The 10,407-nt window shown below is 46.0% G+C and overlaps 1 long non-coding RNA gene across 2 annotated transcripts; it reads right to left on the reverse strand.

The window, feature by feature from the left end:
• Nucleotides 1-286: 286 nt before the first annotated feature.
• Nucleotides 287-8,573, reverse strand: LOC114044945. 2 transcript variants are annotated; one of them, XR_003569314.1, is made up of 5 exons: nucleotides 8,453-8,573; nucleotides 5,906-6,016; nucleotides 3,473-3,612; nucleotides 2,163-2,353; nucleotides 287-1,188 (listed from the first exon to the last, which is right to left on the reverse strand). It is a non-coding gene; the product is annotated as an uncharacterized LOC114044945 (long non-coding RNA). The 2 variants fall into 2 exon arrangements; XR_003569315.1 differs by having other exon boundaries at nucleotides 3,473-3,759.
• Between the last annotated feature and the right edge of the window lie 1,834 nt (nucleotides 8,574-10,407).

Here is a 10,407-nt window from a genome sequence, read left to right on the forward strand (position 1 = left end):
ATTCTAGGGATCGACTGAATGAATACTTAGGAGCAGGGGAATGACGTGATCAGACTTGTGCCTTAGGAAGCTTATTTTGGAAGGAGGATAGGGGACTATGAACCTTAGGCTTTAGGGTGGTGAATTGTTAAAAGTTCAGAGAAAGGCTCTCAAATGTTACAAGGGAAGTCTGCCCAAGGGAGACTTGGTTGGAAGACCCTTTCTTAAAAATAACATTCTAATGAAACACGTAGTTCTGATGAGTAAGAAAAGGGAGAGGTGTTTAAAAAGACTGAAGAGGGTGCACTAGAAATTTATTGATCAATTTAAATTTACAAATAAGGTGTATATAAAAGGAAAGCAAAGACCAACAACAGGTTGAAAACACACGAGTGACACCTTCCTGACAAAATGCTGAATCCAATAATTAGCTGGCAAGAGTAATCAAAAGGGGCTGTGTTGGAAACAAGAGACGACCAAGGAAAGGATAGGACCTCCATGTGCCTGGGTAGAATCAGAACTACTCAACTCTTCCAACTAGGAAACACAGAATAGAAATGATTAATGGGGATTGGAAACATCGAGACTTCAAGACCAGGGTACCTTATGCTATGCCACATGGCCTTTCCTACATGGTTGGCACTAAATTCATTTTTGCTGAGAAAATGAATTCATTTATAGAGCACCTTTTGGCTATAAGGTACGTGTCCTTGGCTTGAGACCCTCATCACTCTCGGGGAAAATTGCAGAGAGGATGGAGAAGTATGTGAGTGTTGGATGGTAATAGAAAAGACTCAGAAGCTGGTTTAGCATCCTTCATTAACTCAACAAATATTTGTTGAAAGCCTGCTATGTGTATATACATATATACATATATATATATGTATATATATGTCCATGGACCATCTTGTTCAGTGAATATTTGTCGAATGAATGAATGAATGAATGGAAAACAGTCCTTTAGGCTGCTGTTTACCACTTCTTGCCTTGCCCACCCCAGGCAGAAAATGAAGATGGTGGCAGCTGCTGACTCTTCAGGACTGTGTCCCTACCTGCTGGTTCATATTTGGGATGTTAGTCCCAGTAGAAGGAGGTACTGCTGCTATGGTTCCTGCTCCCCTGATGTAGTGATGGGTGGTAGACAGGCCCAAGCTAAGCATGAAGCAGGCAGATGGTCCCAAGGAAGCACCGAGCTCTCATCTCGGGCACCTGCAACAAAGGGCAGGCAGGTAGAATTGTAAAACATTCAGAATTGTACCAAGCTCCTGAGGCCACTCTCCCTCCCTCCTTTCTCAGCAGCCTGAAGCCTGGCTCTCTCAGGCTCCTTGCTTAAGTCAAGAGTCTTTGCTCCAAGGCTGAGATCAAAGCACCCATTCTATGAGGCTGGAACTGTCTCTTTATCTTGTGAGCTATTGGATTTCTGGCTCAGCCAAGTGCAGAGAGAGAGGGAAACTGGGAGGGAGGGAGGAAGCCAGAGGGAATTCAAGGGTCCCTATTTCTTCTGTTGCCTAGCCAGGACTTTCCCCAGCCTCTCCTGCTATTAGCCAATAACTTGGGAAATACTCTTTTCAAGGCCTTTTTTTTTTCTTGGGTAAAAGTTTCTTTTATAGTCGCCTCCATCCAACGGGACCATATTACAGATAGCCTGTCATGATAGGGCACAAATAAGCACAAATGAGGGGCTGGAAGTGGAAGAGGTGGGGCTAGGTGTGAAGGGACTGACCAGGGCTTTCCCTCATCCCAGTCAAGGAAGCTGTAGTGGAAAGAGCTCCAGTTTGGGAGTCTGCAGACTTCGGTTCTATGTCCAGTACTGTGACTAAACGGCTCTCTGACCTTGGTTAAGTCCCTTCTCCCCATGAGCCTGTTTTCTTTTTTGTAAAAAGAAAGGGTTGCACTTGGTGGTCGTTAAGGTCTCTTGAAATCCTAAATGCTGTAATGACCATGATTTGAATACTCAGAAATCAAGTTAGTCAAATCAAGAAATCAAGAAGTCAAAAGATAGCCTTGAAGGGAGAAAGAGATCTCAAAATACTTTGTGGGGAGGGCCTGAATTAGGGAGCAGTACTTTGGGATTAGAGGGATTGTTTGGGTTGATTGTATACATAAAAACCGTAGCTCTTTTATTTATTTACTTAATTTGTCTCACTTTATATTATTTGCTTATAAATTTACTTATTTATTACCGAGTCCCAATCCGCCTGGCATGGAACTGTCTCTTCGTTGGTGGAGATCAGTGGCCTGCCCCCACATGAGGGGCAGCAGAGAGGGAGGGAAGAATGGAGAGGCTAGCTTTCTTCTAACTCCCGTGTATTCAGTCTCTTCGGGCTTTGAGAGAGAAGATGGCAGACATCTCAAAGTCTTTTCTTTCAGCAACCTGAAGTGGGATTGAGGCATTGATCACCATTGATGAGGAAAAGTCACATACCAATGAACTCCGAGACTTGAGTTACATTCCAGCACCAGCAAGGGAGCTATCTCCCTATCCAATCAATTGCATCAGCATTTTGGATTTCTTTTAGGCATGGCGTGGGGAGGGGCATCATTGCTCTATTTCCACCTTTGACTGGGGTGAGGGTAGGATTGGAACAAAATTAAAAAGGGCAAAGATAGGAAGACTGAGTGGGTGTCATTGGATGTCTCTGTGAAGGGCTGGGTACATCTTGGAAGTGGAGGCAGGTTCTGGAGGCAAAATGCTATAGCAGAAAAAGCCCTGGGCTTGAAATCCAGGAGAGGGCTGGAGGCCAGTCCTGGCTTTGTCATTAGATAGCTGGGGTTAGGGGATAATTAAACAACAAAGAACAATGAAACAGGTTACATTTCTTGTGTGTTATAGTTTGCAAAGTGTTTTTTCCCCACGCAGTTTTATCTGCCACCTTCATGAAAAATGCAGATGGCGTTTAATGCCTCCCTGTAGATGGTTTCATCATTTACTGTGTCCAGAGTAAATGGACACATATTTCTGGTTATGAGCATGATTAGACTAAGCTCAGTTGACGCTCAGGTGATAAGCCATTTGGAGGCTGCGCTTGTAACCCTCCTAACTTTGTAGGAGCTTATGCTACCCTGGCAGTTTCCCGGGATTCAAGGTCCCCTCTATGTCATGATGAGATGATATCCCCATTTTGCAGATGAGAAAACTGAGACTCCAGTAAGGTCATGTGGTTCAAGTCACATAGCAAATAAGTGGTGGAGTTAGAAGTTAGATGTAGGCCTTTTGACCCTAGTGAGCAGTTTTGTTTTGTTTTTTTTGCTTTGTTTTTCTTATACCATATCATGCTTCAGGTTAACCTCTCTAAGCCTCAGATTCTCCATCTGTGAGGATGAGAAGGAAGGAATAATAATCTCTGTCCTATTTACCTCAAAGTGTGGTTGTATGGATTATGTAGGGTAAAAGACATGAAATTGCTTTATTGTAGATCACTATACACATGTGAGAGATAGATATGAGTTACCACTACTGTTACTATTATTTCCAGGGCAGGCTTAGGCTTACCTGTCACTGGGATGGGGAGCACTGGCCAGTAGCCCTCCACCTGCGGCATGTCTTCCACACTATGCAGCCAATCACAAGCAGTGTGGAGGAGGACAGCAACACTGGAATGATGATCACTGGGGCCTGCAGGCTGACCACATCTGGGGACCCAGGAGGAGGGGAGAGGCCCATTAAAGATAGACTGGATGGCTTCTCCAAGGAGAGACGAGCCTTCTTCTATCAGTCAGCAAAGACTTGGTGCCCATTTGCAGGGCATTCAGTCCTGGGTCTGACTCCACACCGGGGGACTCCAGGAAAGAGGAAACACAGAAGACACATAGTTCCCCTCCTCCTCCCCACATCCCCCCTAGGACTTAGTCTTCAGGTCTAGTCTTGTTAAAGAGATAGGATTCTCCAGTAAACAATACGAATGGTGAGATGGTATTATGTGTAATGTCACAGTGTGCTGATGTGGTAGAAAACCAAATCATGCCCCACACAGAATATGGAGTGTTCTAGTAAACAACAAAGCACTAGGGTGTGGGGCTTTTGTATTCGCTTCCTGGGGAGTCTGAGTGCTGCCCTGGCTCCTCAACGAGTTGTCAGATACAAGGTGGGGATGAGGCATCTCCAAAACCTGTGAATGATCATTAGCCTAATAAAGGAAGCAGAGAAAGGCTTCTGTCGTGTCAGGTAGGAGTCTAGAACTTAGACCTTGATGGGGCTTTGCAGATCATCATACGAGGACACTCAGGCCTAAACAAGGGAATGGATGTGCCCAAGGTCACCTAGGTAGGAGCTCAGGCCCTTTACCTTTAAATGCGGTCTTCTTTCTTTCTCTTGTGGAGGTTTTATGGAAAGAAAGACAGGAATTGCCCCTGATGGTACATCATGGAATGACAATGGCTCGCACCAGTGGAAAAAGGAGCCGCACAGATGAGGTCACAGCGGCATCCAGACAGGAGGCGAGTGTTGATGTTAAGTGCCAAAGGAGTCAAAGGAGGAAAGGAGGGAGAGAGGGATCTGTCCAAACTGGGATTATTAGGGCAAACTTCACAGACCAGGGTGGACATGAGCCTGATCAGCCTTGACATTGACATAGGATTTGGATAAAGAAATAGGAGGGAAACACACAGGTGAAGGAACTTGGTGTGCATTGGAAGGAGTTCAACACGCCCCTTCGTTTGTTCAGCTGAAGAGCAGACAATGTCTTTGGAAAGACAAAAACTACAGGGATAGGAGTGGCTGCTAGCTGGGTTCTGGTTTGTGTCCATAGCCCAGTGTAAGGTCAGTGCATTTTGCCATAGTGGCCAAGGCCAGCTGTGCCAGTGACTATCAGTGGTTCTTACTCGGGGTGCCAAGGCTCGCTCCATATACACAGTAGCTAATGATTACCTACAGAGGACTCCTCCAAAGTCAATACAGGTCTTGTTGCAGGGGAGGGAGGACACATGTGCCTGCTGAACCCTCAGCTTCCCTGGCCTGGGCTTGAATGGAGCAAATAGGGGCTCCCAGGAGCCCCTGTTTTGCTACTCACCCTGCCCAAGAGCTTGGCATCAGTTCAGGAAAAAGTAACCATGGCCTGCATGATCCCAAGGGGCCTTTTCTGGTTCCTCTGCTCCATGACTCTTGGGAATCTCTTCCTTTCTCCTTTTTCGAGAATTGGTGTGGTCCGGTAAAAAGAAGCCCAAGTAGGGAATCAGGAGACTAGAGTTCTAGTACCCACTTGGCTACTAACCTGCTCTGCAAATTTAAGTTTCCTAACATAGCTCAGCCTCACCCTTCTCTTCTATAAAATGCACATAATGCCTGTACTTCCTTTTGTGGAGATAAATTTAGATAATGTAGGTAAAAGTGCCTTAGGAAAAAAATGAACATTTATACAAATGTGAGCTATAATGATGATAACTTTCTTAGGGAAGAGAATTTTGGAGTCATCTGATGCCTGGGGGTGGGTGTTGAGAGGGAGAGAAAGCCTGGGTATCCCTCTTATAGAAAGCTTCAGAATCACTAAATGATATTATTTAATTCTTCTTGGTGATTAGAATACAACACTGGTGCTTGTTGATTGACTGATGGAGCTGAAAGGAAGGGGGCTTATGGAGGGAGGGAAAGGAGCCCTAGGGATGCTTTATAGAACACAGACTTGGTCAGGGTTATTAGACTTTTGCAGCTGCTGTACGCCAGCTCCTGGATCTCTTCTGGGGTGCTGGTGTGGGAGAACTCCTAGGAGCCAGAGAACTCACTTGACTTATTCCTGACCCCAAGTGGCTGACTGGGGTGACAGCAGAGGAGGGGAGGACCTCACCTCCTGTCAACTAGAGCTGGTGGTAGGCTGAGAGCATCTGGCAGTGTTGGCCGGAAATGGTCACTGGCCACCAGCTCCACAGGCATAGATTGAGGTAGGGTAGAAGACCCCCAGGAAGCCTTGGCAAGGGGGGGATCCCTACTTACTGCATCGATAGTCGGCGCTGGAAAAGTTGCATGGGTGATCAATGCTCATTAGTAGAGGTGCTCCTCAACAGAGTTGTCAGATACAAGGCGGGGATGAGGCCTCTCCAAAACCTGTGAATGATCCATTAGCCAGAGCCGTTAACCCAGGACTTTCCCAGCTCTGGCCTCACCTCATTCTATTCCATGAAGTACCCTTGGTATCAGAAGCTGGCCATCCTCTCACTTCTTCCTAGCCCCTACTAAGAATCTGGCTTCCAGAGTCTGATCTTCTCCTTCCTGCTGGGCCTGATTTCCCCAGTCTCACAATGGGGGGACCTTAGGGATCATCTGCTTCAACCTTCCACCACATTCAAGAATCCTCTTTACAGCATCTTGATGGTGGTTGTCCAGGCTCTGTTACAACACACCCAGTGATGGGGAACTCATTACCTTATATGGCAGCTCATTCCATTGTGGGACAGTCCTGTTGGAAAGTTGATCCTTCAACTAAAGGCTACCAATGAATTTGGTATTTTTAAGACAAACCAAAGTACATTTTGTCTTTGTCACTGTGTATACAGTGGTGTGTTAGGAGAGGGGGCTCCTGAGTTTCTGGAAATAGAAATAACTTCAAAAGAAGTTCATATAAATCCCTGGATGGTGGAGTATTATCCATGATAGAAACCATAGGATTGTCTATCTTCTCAAGAGTGACATCAGGGAGGGCAATGCTGGCTTCCCCAAACTTTTCCCTGAATCCAGGAGCTGTAGGGTTATTAGGGCTAACTCTAGGACACTGACGATCTTCTAGTGTTTTCCTTATCTATAAAATCAGGAAGCTTGATGAGATGGTCGTTAAAGTCTCCTCTAGCCCTGACAGTGTCTATTTGAAGGTCCTTTCCAGTTCTAACTTTCTATGTGATTTCCTTCATCCTTATACCTCCAAGGTAGAAGGTCAATGGGGGTTTTCATGTGTGTGTCTTAACTTCTTTACTAGACTTTGAACTCCTTAAAAGCAGAGACTGTCTTTGTTCTCTATTCCCAACCATACCAAGCATAGGGCCCTACCCAGAAAGTATGGTTTGGATTGCTGACGTCCTTTCCAGTTTTGATATTCTGTGACTTGGGTTCCCTTCAGTCTTTCCCTGACCAGCCTGTGTGAGGCCTCTAATCTAAGGTCAACAACTACTTCATTGGGTTAGGGCAATACAGGTCCACATTGCAATGGCTAGAGGGATGAACTGAAACTCTTCATAGGGCCTGGATTTCGGAGGGACCTTTGAGATGATCTGATCCAATCCTTTGTTTACAGTGAAGATGGAACTTTTCTAAAGTATCTGGGATTTGAACCCAGGTTCTCTCCATAGCTGTTTCCCTGACACCACTAATAAGATAAATTTAATAGGGATAAACGTGAAGCCCTGTGTTTTAGGTTCACAAAGCCCACTGTACAAGCAGAAGGTTGAGGAGACATGCCTGGGCAATAGTTCACACAAAAAGACCTAGGGGCTTCTACAGCCTGCAAGCTCACTGAGTCAATAGTGTTAACGTGGCAGCCAGAAACATTAATGCCAACAGTCTATGTTACCCAAAACAGTCTCCAATGCGGTGAAAAGCCGCACTGTCTTCTGTCCTAGGCAGGCCAACTTGAAAGTATTATGGCCAGTTCTGGCTGCTGCCTTCTAGGAAGGACGTTGATGACTGGAGGGCATCCAGGGGAAGGTGAACAGGATGTTTGGGGGACTCACACAATGAAAGGAACTGGGGCTGTTTGGCTTGGACTTAGGGGAACATGCTAGCTGACTTCAAATATTCAAAGGGCAACCATGTGGAACACGGATTAGGCTTGTTTGGTTTGGCCCCAAAAAGCAGAATTAGGAGCAGTGGGACTAAATTGCTTGAGAAGCAGATTTGGACTCAATGTAAGGGAAAAAAAACAATTTTGGCGGTCAGAAAGTGAAATGGGGACTTTGGGAGGCAATAAAGTCCCCCATCACTGGGCGTGTTAAAGGGAGGATTGCTGAATGTTGCTCTCGAGTCTAGTTGAGTCTAGTTGAGACACTGGATCACTCAGTTGTGACTGGGGGGTGGGGGCTGAGGTGAGATAGCTCTGGCTAGACCGAGAGGACAGGTCCAGGTGGGGCACTGTACTGGGGGCTCTGGGGAAACCCTAGGCACCTGAGCAGAAAAGGAAGAAGGAAATGGAAGGGGAAGTGGCCCTGAAGATTCCAGAGCCCCTTGGGTACAAATGTCTAGTGCCTCTCCCCATAACCCCTCTGCTTAAAGAGACAGCTGTTCTGCACTGCATCCCTGATTAGAGAGGGAGCTCCTTCGACCCTGTAAGGGGTAGGGTCTTGGGAGTCCCAGGCCTTTCTGAAAGTAGAGAAGGATCTATGCTACTGTCTCTTTCTCTGCAAAAAAACATTCCCAGAGCTTCCAGATCAGTCTTGAGATCCCAGGGCTTACCTACCACAGTGCTATGGGCACCAAAAGCCTCCAGGGTCCAAATGCACTACTTCCCCTCCATCACCCTAGCCATCCCTATTCCCAAGTCTTCCCAACACCCACCTGGGACTCCCTGAAGCTCCAGTGATAGGCCCAGGCCAGGCTAGGGGTGGGGGTGTAGTCCCCTTCTGTGGCTGCTGCCTCAGGTTACTCCTGCTTCTGTTCTGGCTCTGGGCTTGGTTACCAGTGTACCAGGTGAGGGCAGGTGCTGACTCTGTCCTTGGGGGGCGGGGCCTCTCTAAGAGTCAGGCCTGCCCCCTGGAGGAGAGGGCTTGGAAGGACCTGCAGTGAGGACCAGTCAGCCCTTAAAGCAACCCGATGCACCAGAGAAGGAAGGGATGGCTTGACCTGTATGGCAGGGTCCTTCTGTTGAGCCTGGACCATGAACCTCTTGCTTCTTCTCAGGGCTCTCACACATCAGGGATCTTTGAAGATTTTCCTGGAGTGTGAAAGCAGACTCGGGTGCCCCCAGCACTGGCTGTCAAATCAACTAAGGCTTTAGTTGAGATGGGGGGTGGGAGATGGGGATGCTGACAATTCCAACTAGGAATTAGAGCAAATGACTTAAAGTAATAAGAGGTAAAGAAAAGTAATAATATAAGATATTATATGGCCATCTCTGGTTACAAACAGCAATCCTGTGAGGTAGATAGTGTAGAGATTACAGCCCCATGTATAGTTAAGAAACAGAGATTCAGAAAGTCATGGAGCTGGATGGTCTCTGAACTGGATAGAACCAAAAAGAGGTCCTCTATTACACCCTATGCCTGGGCAGGAAATTTCCTCTATGATGTTGAAGGCAAGCAGTCATCTTGCCTATTCTTGGAAACCCCCAGATAAGGAGCTCGCTATTTCTTGTTAGCAATGTTAAGAAGTTTTTTCTCATATTGATCTGGACTATTTCTCCAACCTTCTGCCCATGGCATTTGGGGCCTAGCAGAACAAGCTTAATCCCTCTTTCACAAAACAGCCCACACTCCCAGCATTCATACTTCCAAAATATCTGCCTTGCTAAACATCTCGTTCCTTTGAATGATTCTCAGGTGGCCTGGTTTTGAGTGACCTTACCCTCTTCATTCTCCTGGAGATGTGGTCTACCTTGCCAATGTTCTTTCTAAAATGTGGTGACAATCTACATGTCTCACTCTGGATGTGGTCTGATTATAACAGAACACAATGACAGGCTATCTTATTTTTGATTAGAGTGAAGGGTGACTGATAGACAACCTGACTATGGTCCACTGACATTGATGAGATGTCAGAAGGCCTGAAGAAGATCCATGACCCTTGTGGAGAATTTAAGGGAGGAGAAGGAATGGAAGGGTTACCATCTGTACCCACAGGAGAAAGGGCTTGCATTAATGAGATCACAAAACTATTGCAATATGGAAATATTCCTCTAGTCATAGAAGCATTATACTGGTTTTTGGGGTTACCAGGTCATATTTGACTCATATTGAATTTGCAGTCTACTAAAACCCTTAGGTCTTTTTCTCTCATGAACATCTAGCTATTTCCTTGACACAGTGTTTGTATATTTGTTTGATCTAAGTGTAAATTTTACATTTACACCTATGAAATGTCATCTTATTGAAGCTTAAATACTTTGTCTAAAGTCGTATTGAGCTGGAATTTGAACCAAGGACTATGGTCTAGTATTCTTTCCACATATCACACTGCTTTTGAATCTCCTAGCCCGTCCTGAGAGCCAGGGCTCCCGGCTGCTGAAGGGGAGAAGGAAGAGCAAGAATGTGCACCAATGACAGGTGTGATGGGAAGGTCACTGGGCTAAGAATGGGCAGACTTGGGTCTGTGACCTGCAGTTGGTCAGTGCCCTTTCCCAAGCCTTAGTCTGTCTAGCTAGAAAATGACAGGGTTGTATTGTACCAAAGTCCCTTCTCTCTCAAACTATATTTTAAGGCTTCTTCCAGCTTTAACATTCTATGTCCAAAGTTACTGTGACTTTTTGATATTCTGTGTTCTAAGGGCCCTCTCAGCTCTGACATTCTATGTTCTAA

Source organism: Vombatus ursinus, unplaced genomic scaffold (assembly GCF_900497805.2).
Source record: "Vombatus ursinus unplaced genomic scaffold, bare-nosed wombat genome assembly UNPS02014775.1, whole genome shotgun sequence".
Taxonomy (NCBI): domain Eukaryota; kingdom Metazoa; phylum Chordata; class Mammalia; order Diprotodontia; family Vombatidae; genus Vombatus; species Vombatus ursinus.